Source organism: Neoarius graeffei, chromosome 21, assembly GCF_027579695.1.
Source record: "Neoarius graeffei isolate fNeoGra1 chromosome 21, fNeoGra1.pri, whole genome shotgun sequence".
Taxonomy (NCBI): domain Eukaryota; kingdom Metazoa; phylum Chordata; class Actinopteri; order Siluriformes; family Ariidae; genus Neoarius; species Neoarius graeffei.
The window spans coordinates 23517949-23533929 of NC_083589.1; the positions used below are offsets into that span (position 1 = coordinate 23517949).

Below are 15981 nucleotides of genomic sequence, written 5' to 3' on the forward strand. Positions count from 1 at the left end.
GTTAAAAAAATTTAGAGATACTTCAGACTCCTGTGTTTTCTGAGTGAATATGACTGAAACTATTTCCCATTCATTTTATGAATGCATTTACACAAGGTACTTCTGGACTGAAGTAGAGAACATGTGTGGTGTGTTATGGTCCTGCAGTGTTACACTTAATCAAAAAGATGTTTTTTTTTTGAGAAAGAAGCGTTTTGTAAAAATCACATTTTCACCATAAATCTTCTTATCCTGTCGGAAAATTCCACATCCACAAATGTAAGTGGGGGGAGGGAAACCCTCAATCATTGCATTTAAAAATGAAATCAAATCCTATCTGAACACTTTAATGGGACTATACAGCCAGAAAGCAGACAGGACTGTCTGCGTGCTTGCAGATTTGCATTCCTCTTTGTGATTTATTTTTTTTATTTTTGTACCCCATGTATGCTGATGTATGTATTACGATTTTTGACTCGATCTAAAAATAAATAAATAAATAAATAAATAAATACAAACAAAAAAACAGCGTGGTGCTGACGTCGCACAGCACGGCATGTATCTGCGCTTTGGAGAAAACCATGATGGTTATGTACATAACTACAGCTTGTCTGTTGTAGTGCTGTGTTTAGTTGTTATAAATGGCAAGTTAATGTTGCACTAAACAGTTAGTGCTGAATACACACTATATGATCAAATGTTTGTGGACACCTGGCTATCACATCTATTTGGGCTTGCTGAAAAACCCATTCCAGACTTAGTGGCTCATTCAGCCAAAGAGCATTAGGGATGTAGGGCGAAGGGGTCTGGGGTGCAGTTGGTGTTCCAGTTCATCCCAAAGGTGTTCAGTGGGGTTGAGGACAGGGCTCTATGCAGAACACTCAAGTTCTTCCGCTCCAACCTTGACAAACTATGTCTTCATTGAGTGTGTTTTGTGCACAGGGGCATTGTCATGCTGGAACCAATAACTGACTTTTTGCTCTTCTTCTCAGTCAAAAACACAGTACTCAATAGTCCAGAGGTCCGGAGTCCAGCTGCTGCTCAGCCTCTATGTGCACTGAACAGAACTCCCACATCTCCTCCTGTGACTAAATCTACTCTCCATACCAGTCCTGCTGGGGGCAGAATGCCAAAGTGGACTCCTCCTGGTAAGGCGTGTGTAGAATGCATGCGTATGTAGACAACGATGACTTCTTTAAAGTGAATCTTGTGCAGTTGATAATCATGTACAAACAGCAGTCTCTCTCTGCAAGGGATGTATCCTATTGTCTGAATGTCTGAATTTTTATCTACAAAGCAAACTGATGCTTTACTCTAGAAATATTAATCATATTGAGGTATACTAATTATTAATTCCTCTATTTAAGACCTAAGCAAAGGATCTGTTCATTTTTTTTTCATTGGATGCTATCAGGTCTGGTAGGAAGAAGCCCTAGCTCATGTCAGAGTCCTCCTGTGAAGTCCCCTGGACTTGGTCTACAATTAGGACTGTCCCGCCTGGCTCGAGTAAAACCCCTGCACCCCAACACTGTAGCACAGTAGAAGCTTTTTGTTTAAAAAAAAAAAAATCATTATACTGAACATAATTGTATCTGTCTAGCCAATATCTTTTTTTCTTAACTGTCTTCACTTTTTTTAATTGAAAAACGTCCAATCTACATATTTTGTTGTGTTTTATTTGTCTTTGGAGTGTAGTGAGAATTAAAGATGTAAATTAAATCCTTGTCATGTTTCAATTGAAATCACTCCTGACTGCCAATTTGTACGCTGCAAAATTGTTAAAGAGGGTGATGGGAAGTCCAGTACGTTTGAACCATTCAAGTAAAATGAGTCAATTGCTCCAAACTAAATCAAAGATTCGAAACATGGGTTTTGCACGGAATTAGGATGGTTCAAACATGCGGCACATTTTGTTACATGTTGTGTCTCTTTCTTTTATAAGTTAGATTTCTGGTTCGTTATAAATACATTAATGACTTACATTAATCTGCCTGTTCATACACAATAGAAACAGTTTGAGGAAGAATCAGATATGGGTGTAGTCAGGTATCCACATACTTTTGACCATATAGTGTTGAGATTAAAAGTTCCTGCACATTATTTTTCCTTCTTGCTTTAAAAAAAATTAACCTGTTATTATTTAAAAAAAAAAAACTTTTGTTCATCAAATAAGTTTGATGATGCATAGAAACAAATTCCTGGCCAAATTTTTCCACACAACTTAAACGATATAGGCAATGATCTGGCTTTATTTCGCCACGTAACATTTGATCAACTGTCTGAAAAGAAGACACGTGTATTGATCAGGCAGAATGCATGTTTATTTTATACACGTCTTATCACGTTTTCACAGATCAGAAATTAAAAAAAACATTGCTCTGCATTATTGTAAGTAATGTAATGTATTATTGTGTGGATAGAGGCAGTGGAGTGATATTTATTGGAAGGCTCGGTTTTGAGGTGTTCAGAAAAGACTACACTGAAAACTGTTCATAGTCGTAGCAACTTTACTGGGAGTTAACAAAAGTTAATGAACTGGAGGCCAGATTTGTAGTCATTCAATGTTAATGTCGCTTAAAACTGATTCATATTCACAAGCAGCGTTTTCAGTATAGTTTTGTCTCACTAAAATTCTGTTCTTGAATTGTGTTTTTATTATAAAATAAAACCACAAGTTCCACTTTATTTCAGAAAAGCATATTGTAACATAAATTATCACAATATCACCCAGCCCTATGTGATGGAGACTTTTAGAAAACATGAAGGTCAGGATTTAGTCAAATAGCCAAAGGATCTCTGCAACAGTACTCCAATAAACTATGGCTTCACCAGAGAGTTGGTGGTTGTTGCTTTTTTTTCTTTTCAGTGTGAAAATGTCATTCAAGTGTTTTCTTCAACTTTCAGTAACTATGGTGAATACTCCGATATAAATTTGTTCCACTTTTGCTGCCATAAGGCCATGGCCTTATCCTTAAGCACTGCTGGCAAGGAACTGTACCTGTACGCAAACAAAATAATTCAGTCGGAAATTTCTTTCACATATAAAAAAAGCTTTAATCTAATTACAAAGCAAAGTCATTCACCTGATTGAATTCATTGCCAACTCCTTCAGCGTGCCTACATTGGCACTCAGACCTCCAATTCCTACAAAGACTTCATAGAAATCATAGGTGAGTCCAGTTGTGCCAAGCAAGGCCGGATCATCGGAGCTCACCACCATGGGATGGCCCTCTGACATTAACACTGCAGCGGGGTGATTTCGCAGATCTGAGACCAGCTTCAGCACCTACAATACATATAAATCCACCACGACATTCGTGAGAGGAGGACAGGTATCCACATGCACTATATATACACACAAAAGCATGTGGACACCTGACCACCATACTCATATGTGCTTGTTGAACATCTCATTACAGATTTCGTCACCCTGTGTGTTTGCTGTTATAATAAGCTCCACTCTTCCAGCTCAGATCATTCAGATACAAGAGCATTGCTGAGATCAGGTACTGATGTTGGATGAGGAGGTCTGGGGTTCAGTTGGTGTTCCAGTTCATGTCAAAGGTGTTCAGTCAGGGTTCTGTGCAGGACACTTGACTTCTTCCACTCCAACTTTAACATACCATGTCTTCATGGTGCTCGCTTTGTGTACAGGATCACTGTGATGCTGGAACAGGTTTCGGTCTCAGTTCCAATGAAGGGGAAATTGTAATGCTACAGGATACAAAAACATTCTATGCAACTGTGTACTTCCAACTTTGTTGGGAGAAAAAACACATATGGGTGTGATAGCAGGTGTCCACATACTTTTGGCCATATAGTGGACCACCACCAATACCACTTTTTGACCAACAGGGAAAGGGTTCTGGAACCAGTTCTGTTCAGGATTCTTTGAACCTTGGTGCCAGCTAGAAAACTAGCTTTGCTCAGAACCATAGTAAATCAATGATGCATCATCAACGGAGGGCACTGCACAATTCACAACAGGAGTAAACAGTAGCAGCAATATATCAGAGCATATTGATTACCTGCAAACTTTCGTTCTGTTATTACAGATATTTGTTTTCGGTCCATTTTTTCTGAAGATATATCCTTTTCTGTTGCATTCTCCATTGCTGCACTCTGCTTCCTCTCCAAACTAATGACACGACCATTGATGTCACAGTTTGTGCTGGAAAAAACAGCTATATTTTGGTTCCAGCTGGGAACTAACTTTTCAGGTTTCGAACCAATTTATTTTTGGTCGAAATGCTCTGAACAGTACAAAATTTGGTGCATGAACAAGAACGGAACCCGTTCCCTGTTGGTTGAAAAGGGGTACAAGAAAACTACTCCTATAAAATGTGCCTTTAAAGGCTGGTGTTGTGCACAGTCAATTGAACTTGCAGATTTTCATGCTAATTTCAAAAACCCATGCTAATTAAACTGATAATTATACTATTTCATGAATAGTCTTCATACAGAATGTAGCTGGGCATTTTTTCTTCAACTGTTTTCTGATGTGTGTGATTCAACTAATCATGGCACATTTGTATGTCAGTATTTTGTGAATAAAGTGATTCTGATATATTAGTGATATTTAAATGGAAGGCACTAAGGGAGCCTATAATTGAATCAAAGCACCCCAAAGACAATAAAACGTTCATATTTAGCGAAATAGCTATAGGGATACAGTATTTGTGTGCAGTCTATTTGCTTTATCAACACTTGATACTGATGCCATACCTGGTTGGATATAGGACATACTTCCACTGGCACTTCCAGTTTTCTGGAGAGCTCTTTAGCCAGGGGATGGTGTGCCAAGGCAAAACCATGCCCAATACGCGTAGTGTTGAATAACAGAGCATCCAGAATGTTCCTGTCAACATCTGTGCTGTATAAGTCTATAAACACACATACACTACAGTATAAACAAGATGATAATCTATATTGTAATATGGATGTATTTAATATGTTTATATCAAAGTAACATTAGGGATTAGTTTATAGTTAAGTGAGTCCCAAAAGTATAAGTATATAATGCATTCAGATGTACAGTGGTGCTTGAAAGTTTGTGAACCTTTAGAATTTTCTATATTTCTGCATAAATATGACCTAAAACATCATCAGATTTTCACACAAGTCCTAAAAGTAGATAAAGAGAACCCAGTTAAACAAATGAGACAAAAATATTATACTTGGTCATTTATTTATTGAGGAAAATGATCCAATATTACATATCTGTGAGTGGCAGAAGTATGTGAACCTTTGTTTTCATTATCTGGTGTGACCCCCTTGTGCAGCAATAACTGCTTCGGGTCCTTCCACAACATTTCCATTGGATTAAAGTCAGGACTTTGACTTGGCCATTCCAAGACATTAACTTTATTCTTCTTTAACCATTCTTTGGTAGAACAACTTGTGTGCTTAGGGTCGTCGTCTTGCTGCATGACCCACCTTCTCTTGAGATTCAATTCATGGACAGATGTCCTGAATTTTTCCTTTAGAATTCACCAGTATAATTCAGAATTCATTGTTCCAACAATGATGGCAAGCCATCCTGGCCCAGACGCAGCAAAACAGGCCCAAAGCATGATACTACCACCACCATGTTTCACAGATGGGATAAGGGTCTTATGCTGGAATGCAGTGTTTTCCTTTCTCCAAGCATAACACTTCTCATTTAAACCAAAAATTTCTATTTTGGTCTCATCCATCCTCAAAACATTTTTCCAATAGCCTTCTGGCTTGGCCATGTGATCTTTAGCAAACTGCAGATAAGCAGCAATGTTCTTTTTGGAAAACAGTGGCTTTCTTCTTGCAACCCCACCATGCACACCATTGTTTTTCAGTGTTCTCCTGATGGTGGACTCACGAACATTAACATTAGCCAGTGTGAGAGAGGTCATCAGTTGCTTAGAAGTTACCCTGGGGTCCTTTGTGACCTCACTGACTATTACATGCCTTGCTCTTGGAGTGATCTTTGTTGGTCGACCACTCCTGGGGAGGGTAACAATGGTCTTGAATTTCCTCCATTTGTACACAATCTGTCTGACTGTGGATTGGTGGAGTTCAAACTCTTTAGAGATGGTTTTGTAACCTTTTCCAGCCTGATGAGCATCAACAATGCTTTTTCTGAGGTCCTCAGAAATCTCCTTTGTTTGTGCCATGATACACTTCCACAAACATGTGTTGTGAAGATCAGACTTTGATAGATCCCTGTTCTTTAAATAAAACAGGGTGCCCACTCACACCTCATTGTCATCCCATTGATTGAAAACACCTGACTCTAATTTCACCTTCAAATTAACTGCTAATCCTAGAGGTTCACATACTTTTGCCACTCACAGATATGTAATACTGTATCATTTTCCTCAATAAATAAATGACCAAGTATAATATTTTTGTCTCATCTGTTTAACTGGGTTCTCTTTGTCTACTTTTAGGATTTGTGCGAAAATCTGATGATGTTTTTGGTCGTATTTATGCAGAAATATAGAAAATTCTAAAGGGTTCACAAACTTTCAAGCACCACTGTATTTGTATGCATACAGAGGCTATAGATCATCTCAGGCTGAACAGAAAAGGAGACCAAATACGTTCAAACTTTAAGATGTTTGTTATATTAAAGCTTAAGTGCAGGTCATTTATCACTAATCCATCCATCCATTTTCTATGCCATTTATCCTACAGAGTGTCATGAATGAGCTGAAGCCAATCCCAGTTGACATTGAATGAAAGGCAGGGTTCACCCTGGACAGGTCACCAATCTGTATTGTAGGGCTAACACGGAGAGACACACTCACCATCACACCTATAGGCAATTTAGAGTAGCCAGGCATGGCAAGAACATGCAAACTCCATGCAGACAGGCCCCTGCTGACCAGCAGATTCAAATCCAGAACCTTCTTGCTATGAAGCAACACCACTAACCACTGCATGACCATGGCACCAATTTATCACCAATAAAACAATTTTCTAAGCAATAAGGGTGCATTTGAGAAGGTGCTTGGGTGGTACAATCCTTAATCATACTCAATAATTAAGATATTCCATGAAATCGAATCGTACATGAGCTGATAGCCGACGAGGCACGTAGCACTGAGTTGGCTATAAGCCATGTACGATGAGATGGAGTGAAATAATTGTTTTATTCTATCCACATTCACTGGATTTTGAGAAACAGAGCATTTTTATTTTTATTTTTGGCAAAGTCAATAAATAAAAACTTTGTACAAAACGTCTGACAAAATCATTTCTGCTTAGAATGTAAACAAACTGGCGAAATAACAGTAGCAATTTGTGAAAAATGCTGTAATAATAATAATTCTTGAAAAAGATATGTTCTTACCATCAAATACTTTTATTCCATATTTTGTTGCTTTTTTTATTTTTTGGGGTTTTGTTTTAAAGTAGAGTTTTTATTTTGTCCTCAGTTGGTTCAGCAACACGCTCCGCCATTTTGTTTTTCTCTACTCACGGTATATGAGTTGATAGCCTAGTAGTAGAGTAGCCAATCAGAGCGTGCGATTGCTCATATCCAGTGAATATGGATAGAATTTTAAAAAGGATACTTTTTAAACCCTTTTTCAGAAGGAGATTTTAATAGGACAAAACCAAAAATCCATATCCCTGCATTTTTACTGATTGATATTTGGGCAGACCACTGATTTCAGAGACTATAATGGGAGAGCAGTTTGTGTACAAATATCTCATCTCATTATCTGTAGCCGCTTTATCCTTCTACAGGGTCGCAGGCAAGCTGGAGCCTATCCCAGCTGACTACGGGCGAAAGGCGGGGTACACCCTGGACAAGTCGCCAGGTCATCACAGGGCTGACACATAGACACAGACAACCATTCACACTCACATTCACACCTACGGTCAATTTAGAGTCATCAGTTAACCTAACCTGCATGTCTTTGGACTGTGGGGGAAACCGGAGCACCCGGAGGAAACCCACGCGGACACGGGGAGAACATGCAAACTCCGCACAGAAAGGCCCTCGCCGGCCCCAGGGCTCGAACCCAGGACCTTCTTGCTGTGAGGCGACAGCGCTAACCACTACACCGCCGTGCCGCCCGTGTACAAATATGTGATTCACATTTTTTTGACTGAATATTTCTGATGAGATTGACCTGGTGTCATCATATCATACTGCTATTATTCCCAATGACATTCATCTAATGAACTCTTCAAACTGCAGTCTCTTCAAACCAGTCACAAGTACCTTCATAGTTATTTAAGCACTGCTTTTATTGGATGTTTTATTACCTGTCATTTTGTTAATGCAGCTCTTGCCATCTAGAACTCTGATATGGCATGTATCAGCCAGCACCAGGTCTCAGACAGGGCATGAGTCCTTTATGTGGACATTAAAGAAGGTGCAGGAAACTTTGGCACACATCCAGAGCTGTAGGATCTTGGCTGTGAGTGTGTGGACAGGAAAACACACAATGAGGCATTACATAACACTGGAGGAACTGGGGTGTACATTGCTGATGCCCCCATAGGGAAAGTGTGAAAGTGCTCTCGAGGGTGCCCCTGTGGTCCAAGCCCAAATCAGAAAAAGTTGGGACGGTATGTTCAAATTGAATTTAAAACTGAAAACAATGATTTGTAAATAATATTTGACCTGTATTGCATTCAAAGCAATACAACAGCACATTATGTCATGTTTTACCTCATGAATTTGATAGTTTTTCAGAATAAACATTTATTTTAATTCTGATTCTTGCAACACATTTCAAAAAAGTAGGGACGGTAAAGCATTTACCACTTTATAGTGTTTCCACTCCTTCTTACAACACTTAAAAGATGTTTAGGGATTGGAAACACCAAGTGTTGAAGCGTTTCAGGTGTGATTTTGTCCCATTCTTCCTGCAAACAGGTCTTAAGGTGTGCAACAGTACAGGATCATCATGGTCATATTTTTCATTTCAGAATTCTCCACACATTCTCTATTGGGGACAGAGGAGACAGAGGGGACAGACACCCTCTTCTTCCACAGCCATGCCTTTGTAACGTGAGCAGAATGTGGTTTTGCATTGTATTTTGAAATCTCCCTGGAAAAGATGTCTTCTTGAAGGCAGCATATGTTGTTCCAAAATCTCAATGTACTTTTCTGCATTAATGTTGCCATCACAGAAGTGCAAGTTACCTTTGCCAAGGGCACTGACATAACCCCATACCATGACAGACCCTGGCTTTTGGACTTGTTGCTGGTAACAGTTTGGATGGTCATTTTTGTCTTTCGTCCAAAACACACCATGTCCATTTCATCCAAAACAGATCTGGAATACTGATTCATCTCACCACAGTACACATTTCCTGTCATGGTCCTACCTGTGGGCTTCTCTCTTCAGGTACATCTCCACTCAGCATTACCGGCCACGCCCGCACTCACTTCCTCTTATTATCTTTCAGTGACTGTCATTGGCTGTTGCCGATCACCTGCTTCCCCCCTGTGTGTATTTAAGCTGCAGTCCTCCCAAGATTTTGTGTCAGATCGTCTGCAACTCTCAGCCTGATAACCTGCTCTGTGTCCCAACTACTCTGACTCCTGAAATTATCCTGGTCCGTCTGACTCTGTCTGCTCTCCAGGCCTGGTAACCTGATCTGACTTCCGTTCTGTCGACTCTGCCTCTTGCCTGCCTCTCCTGTACCTTCGCCTGATCTCCAGCTCGCTTAGCCCTGCTGCTCGCCTACCTCTCCATCTGCCTGGTCCTGCTCTCTAACTCCTGCCTGCTGTGGTACTGCTTGCTGGGAGACTGCCTGAAACCCAAGTACTGTCAGCCTACAGCCACACCTTTCTGACTATGCCTGATCCTGTCAGATCCCTACTGCTAAGCAGGGTCAGGTCTGGCCAGTACTTGGATGGGAGACCTCAGATATCGCCACCAGCCATCCCTGCCTCTCAGTTCTCCTGCCACTGGACTTCACCCACACACATTCTCCCAACTCCCTTGTTATTAATAAACTGTGGTTTGAGTGCATTTGATCTCCTCTCCTGTTTGGTCCCTGACAGAATGATCTGAACACTACATGGAGTCAGTGCCCGAACCCTCTGGCCTAGACCGGCTGCAGCGCACCGAAGGGGAGGTCAGTCGGATGTCTGCCGACATTACAGCCCTGATCCAGCTTGGTCATCAGCAACAGCTCCAGCAACAATGACTGGACCAAGCACTCCAGCTGCTCACCGCCCTAGCACCCCCTGCTCCTCCGAGTCAACCACCGCAGCCCCTCGTTGCATCAGCCCCCGTCATACCCGCCGCTGATGTTCCAGCTCCGGAAGGTGCTCCTGCTACACTCGATGCCCTGGAACCCAAGGTCAGCAGTCCGGAGCGTTTTGACAGTGATCCCTCCCAAGTCCGTGCTTTCCTGACCAGCTGCCGGTTGCTGTTCGACCTGCAGCCCAGAACCTTCACGTCGGAGGCAGCGAAGGTGGCCTTCGTCATCACTCGTCTGACTGGCCGCGCACGCCTGTGGGGGACTGCAGAGTATGAACGCCGGACACCGGCGTGTGCCTCCTTCTCCCTGCTTGCAGCGGAGATGACCAAGGTCTTCGACCTGGGCTCGTCGTCAGTAGAGGCATCCGGAGGACTGATGAGTATTCACCAAGGCAGACAAACAGTGGCTGACTACTCGATCGATTTCTGGACCTTGGCCCGGCGCAGCAATTGGAACATGCAGGCGCTGGTGGACGCTTTTCTGCACAGCCTGGCCGACTACATGAAGGACAATTTGGCCTTGTATGAACAACCATCGACACTCGATGAGGCCATTGCCCTGGCCGTCCGCATTGACCGCCGGGTCCGGACCCGTCGACGAGAGAGGGCCCGCCAGAATCAGCCAGTCACCAGTGCACGGAGTAACCCAGCCCCTTCTACATCTCCTGCTGCTTCTCCGCCGAACCTTCTGGACCAGTCAGAGCCCATGGAGATCGGCCGGGCTGAGGGAAGCACGGCCGAGCGCCAGCGTCGGATCACCTCCAATCTGTGCCTGTACTGTGGGGGTGACGGTCACCGTGCTGCCTCTTGCCCAGTAAAAGCGACGAGCTCACCGGACATAGGAGGGGCCCGGCTGGGCTCAATGACCATCCAATCTTCCACCAGCCAGAAACCTATGCTCCAAGTCTGCCTTCGTCTGTTGGATTCCACCCACACCCTGGCCGCCCTGGTGGACTCTGGCGCCGAGGCTAACATCATGGACACTGAGCTTGCACGCCAGTTGGGTCTGCGAAGCCATCACCTATCCTCTCCCGTTCCAGCCAGGGCGCTGGATGGCCATCTCCTTGGCACCGTCACCCGCCTCACTGCCCCTGTTCCGATGACTCTGTCAGGCAACCACCACGAACCCATCCAATTTCACCTGCTCCATTCCCCCGGCCAACCTCTCATCCTGGGCTATCCATGGCTCCGCCAGCACAGTCCTCACCTCGACTGGGCCACTGGAGAGATAAGAGAATGGGGCAAGGACTGCCACTGGACCTGCTTACGAGCCGCCATCCTAAACACCCGTACTCCACCTGCCAACTCTGCCCCCGACCTCACTAATGTCCCAGTGTGTTATCACAGCCTTCGGGAGGTATTCAGTAAAACCAAGGCCACTTCCTTGCCTCCTCACCGGCCCTACGACTGCGCCATTGATCTCCTCCCAGGCACTGCACCACCCAAGGGTCGTCTCTACTCTCTGTCCGCCCCGGAAAGGAAGGCGATGGAGGCCTACATCAGTGACTCTCTGGCTGCCGGCCTTATCCGTCCATCCTCTTCTCCCGCCGGCTCTGGGTTCTTCTTCGTGGAAAAGACAGATGGATCCCTGCGCCCCTGCATCGATTACAGGGGTCTCAACGACATCACCGTCAAGAACCGATACCCTCTCCCACTGCTTACCTCCGCCTTCAATCTGCTCCAGGGAGCCACGGTCTTCACCAAACTCGATCTCCGGAATGCCTACCACCTGGTTCGGATAAGGGAGGGAGATGAGTGGAAGACCGCATTCAACACCCCCACCGGTCACTATGAATACCAGGTGATGCCGTTTGGCCTTACCAACGCGCCAGCGGTATTCCAGGCTCTGGTGAATGATGTCCTGCGAGATATGTTGAATAAGTTCGTGTTCGTTTACCTCAACAACATCCTGATCTTCTCTAAAACCCTGTCCGAACACACCCAGCATGTCCAGCAAGTGCTCCGTCGTCTCCTGGAAAACTTCCTCTTCGTCAAGGCGGAGAAGTGTGAGTTTCATGCCAAGTCTGTGGGGTTCCTGGGGTACATTGTGGCAGAAGGGAGCATCCAGATGGACCCTGCCAAAGTCTCTGCAGTTACTTCATGGCTAGTACCAGAGAGCAGGAAGCAGCTTCAGCAGTTCCTGGGCTTCGCAAATTTCTACAGGAAATTCATTCGTAATTACAGCACCATTGCATCACCCCTCACCGCCTTGACCAGCACCAAACAGCCCTTCACCTGGACTCCGGCCACCAACGAAGCCTTTGCCACCCTCAAGGCTCGGTTCACCACTGCTCCTGTCCTCCGGCTGCCTGATGAGGAGCAGCAATTCATCGTTGAGGTGGACGCCTCGGATGTGGGAGTCGGGGCAGTGCTCTCACAGAGGTCTGTGGATGACAACATGCTCCACCCCTGTGCGTTCTTCTCCCGCCGGCTATCACCGGCCGAACGCAATTACGACGTAGGCAATTGGGAACTGCTGGCAGTCAAGCTCACCCTGGAGGAATGGCACCACTGGCTGGAGGGGAGCGTAGTCCCATTCCTGGTCTGGACAGACCATAAGAATCTAGAATACATCCGCACCGCCAAACGACTCAACCCCAGACAGGCCCGCTGGGCTCTCTTTTTCACCTGATTCAATTTCACCCTTTCGTACCGGCCCGGATCTCGCAACACCAAGCCTGACGCACTCTCCCGCCAGTTCCAGAAGGATGATGCCCCCTCCAAGGACCCGGCTCCCATCCTATCTGACCCCTGTATCGTTGCTGCTCTGACCTGGGACATCGAAGAACGAGTGCGGGAAGCCCTCCGTGACCAACCCAGCCCCAGCGCATGCCCCGCAAGTCGCCTCTTCATTCCTGAAGACCTGCGATCCCAGGTTATACAATGGGGACACGACTCCCATCTAGCCTGCCACCCTGGTTCCACTCACACCTACCACCTGCTCGCCCAATGGTTCTGGTGGCCTACTATGAGCAGGGATGTGTGAGACTTCGTCCGAGCCTGCCCTATCTGTAACCAAAATAAGTCCTCCAGCTGGCCCCCTGCTGGTTTGCTCCAGCCTCTGCCCATGCCAATGCGACCCTGGTCCCACATTTCCCTGGATTTTGTTACGGGTCTACCCCCTTCTAACGGGATGACGGTCATACTCACCATCGTGGACCGCTTTAGCAAGATGGCACACACTTTGTTCCCCTCCCTAAACTACCGTCAGCCAAGGAGACTGCCCAAATCGTCTTGCAACATGTCTTCCGCATCCATGGGCTGCCCAAGGACATCGTTTCGGACCGGGGGCCGCAATTCGCCTCCTCTTTTTGGAAGGAGTTCTGTCACCTACTCGGGGCCACCGCCAGCCTCACCTCCGGATTCCGACCCCAGTCCAATGGCCAGTCGGAGCGGACTAACCAGGAGTTGGAGAAGGCACTTCGGTGCATGGCGTCACACAAGCCTAGGGCCTGGTGCGAGCACCTTCTGTGGGTGGAATACTCTCACAACTCCCTCACCAGCTCAGCCACCGGGCTGTCCCCATTCCACTGCGTGTATGGCTACCAACTACCCCTGTTCCCCAGCCAGGAGGAAGAGGTCACCTGCCCGGCTGCCCTCACCTATGCACGCCGATGCCGCCGCACCTGGTCTCAAGCCCGCGCTGCACTCCTCAAGTCAGTCACCAGCTACTCTACTGGAGCCAACCGGCGGAGGACGCCTGCGCCCACCTACCGGGTGGGCCAGAAGGTGTGGTTATCTGCCAAGGACCTGCCCCTCCAGGTGGAGTCTCGTAAGCTAACACCTCGGTTCGTCGGACCATTCCCTATCCTGAAGATAATCAGCCAGTCTGCTGTCCGGCTCCGACTGCCCAAGTCTATGAGAGTGCACCCCACCTTCCACATCTCTAAGATCAAGCCAGTGCACGAGAACCCGCTGGTCCCAGCTGCACCTTCTCCTCCTCCTCCTCATCTCATTGATGGTGGCCCGGTCTACTCCGTCCGGCGACTGCTGAAGTCACAGCGCAGGGGCAGGGGCCTCCAATACCTGGTAGATTGGGAGGGCTACGGTCCTGAGGAGAGGATGTGGGTCCCTGCTGGGAGGATCTTAGGTGGTGTTTACATTAGACTGTATCCATCTTGTTTTCTTCGCGGATGCACTGTCCGTTCACATTAAAATGCCGGGAAACGACTCCACAGGTGGAACAACTTGAATCCGCCAGGGCCCACGTATTCAATCCATTACGTATCTGATCCGGTGCTGTGTAAACATTGAGGAACGAGGATACGCAGTGCTGAGCTCTAGCTGACGTCGTCATTGGACAACATCACTGTGACATCCACCTTCCTGATTCGCTGGCATTGGTCATGCCACGTTGGTCATGTGACGCGACTGCTGAAAAACGGCGTGGACTTTCACTTCCTGCTATTTGTCCCGAATCACTGCTCGTGCGCTTCACTCGCACGCTCTGTGAGCTGCGCAGGGCCGGAGTGTACACCCTCCAGAGGGCACTCGCTGTTAAGGGCGGAGTGATTTGGAGCGCAGGATGCCTGCGGAGCCGAGCGTATCCGTGTATTGGCGTTGCTGTGTGCACGCGAATCGTTTTAAAAATATTAATCTGATGATCCGCTGAAACGGTCTAATGTAAACACCACCTTAGACCGTACCCTCATCAGCACCTTTCACCACCTGCATCCGGACCAGCCGGCCAACCGGAGGGGCCGACGAAAGGGGCCTTGTCGGAATGACGATGCGCCCACCGCTACTGTCCCTGAGTCCGATCCTGAACCAGATCCTGAGGCCTTGGACTCTGACCGGTCAGAGGAGTTCTGACCCTCCTCCTCCCGCCCGTCTTTGTGGATCTGTGGCTAGGGACTTCTGGAGCCATCCCTTGAGGGGGGGGGGTTCTGTCATGGTCCTACCTGTGGGCTTCTCTCTTCAGGTACATCTCCACTCAGCATTACCGGCCACACCCACACTCACTTCCTCTTATTATCTTTCAGTGACTGTCATTGGCTGTTGCCGATCACCTGCTTCCCCCCGTGTGTATTTAAGCTGCAGTCCTCCCAAGCTTCTGTGTCAGATCGTCTGCAACTCTCAGCCTGATAACCTGCTCTGTGTCCCAACTACTCTGGTTCCTGAAATTATCCTGTTCCGTCTGACTCTGTCTGCTCTCCAGCCCCGGTAACCTGATCTGCCTTCCGTTCTGTCGACTCTGCCTCTTGCCTGCCTCTCCTGTACCTTCGCCTGATCTCCAGCTCGCTTAGCCCTGCTGCTCGCCTGCCTCTCCATCTGCCTGGTCCTGCTCTCTAACTCCTGCCTGCTGTGGTACTGCTTGCTGGGAGACTGCCTGAAACCCAAGTACTATCAGCCTACAGCCACACCTCTCTGACTATGCCTGGTCCTGTCAGATCTCAAAAGCTAAGCAGGGTTGGGTCTGGCCAGTACTTGGATGGGAGACCTCAGACGTCACCACCAGCCATCCCTGCCTCTCAGTTCTCTTGCCACTGGACTTCACACATTCTCCCAACTCCCTTTTCATTAATAAACTGTGGTTTGAGTGCTTTTGATCTCCTCTCCTGTTTGGTCCCTGACAGTTTCCAATGTGTGATGGTCCATCCCAGATGCCTCCAAGCCCAGAGAAGTCAATGGTGCTTCTGAACACAGTTAAGATAAAGCTTCCTTTTTACACAGTAAAGTTTTAACTGGCATTTGTGGATGTAACTCCATATTATAGTGCTTGATAAAGGTTTGCCAGATTAATCCCAAGCCCATGTGATTATATCAGCTATAGATGAATGACGGTTCTTGATGC

At 46.4% G+C, this 15981-nt stretch overlaps 1 pseudogene; it reads right to left on the reverse strand.

Annotated features, from left to right (window-relative positions):
- Positions 1 to 2381: 2381 nt before the first annotated feature.
- LOC132869947 (adenosine deaminase 2-A-like) overlaps positions 2382 to 15981 on the reverse strand; it is a 37859-nt pseudogene continuing 24259 nt past the window's right edge.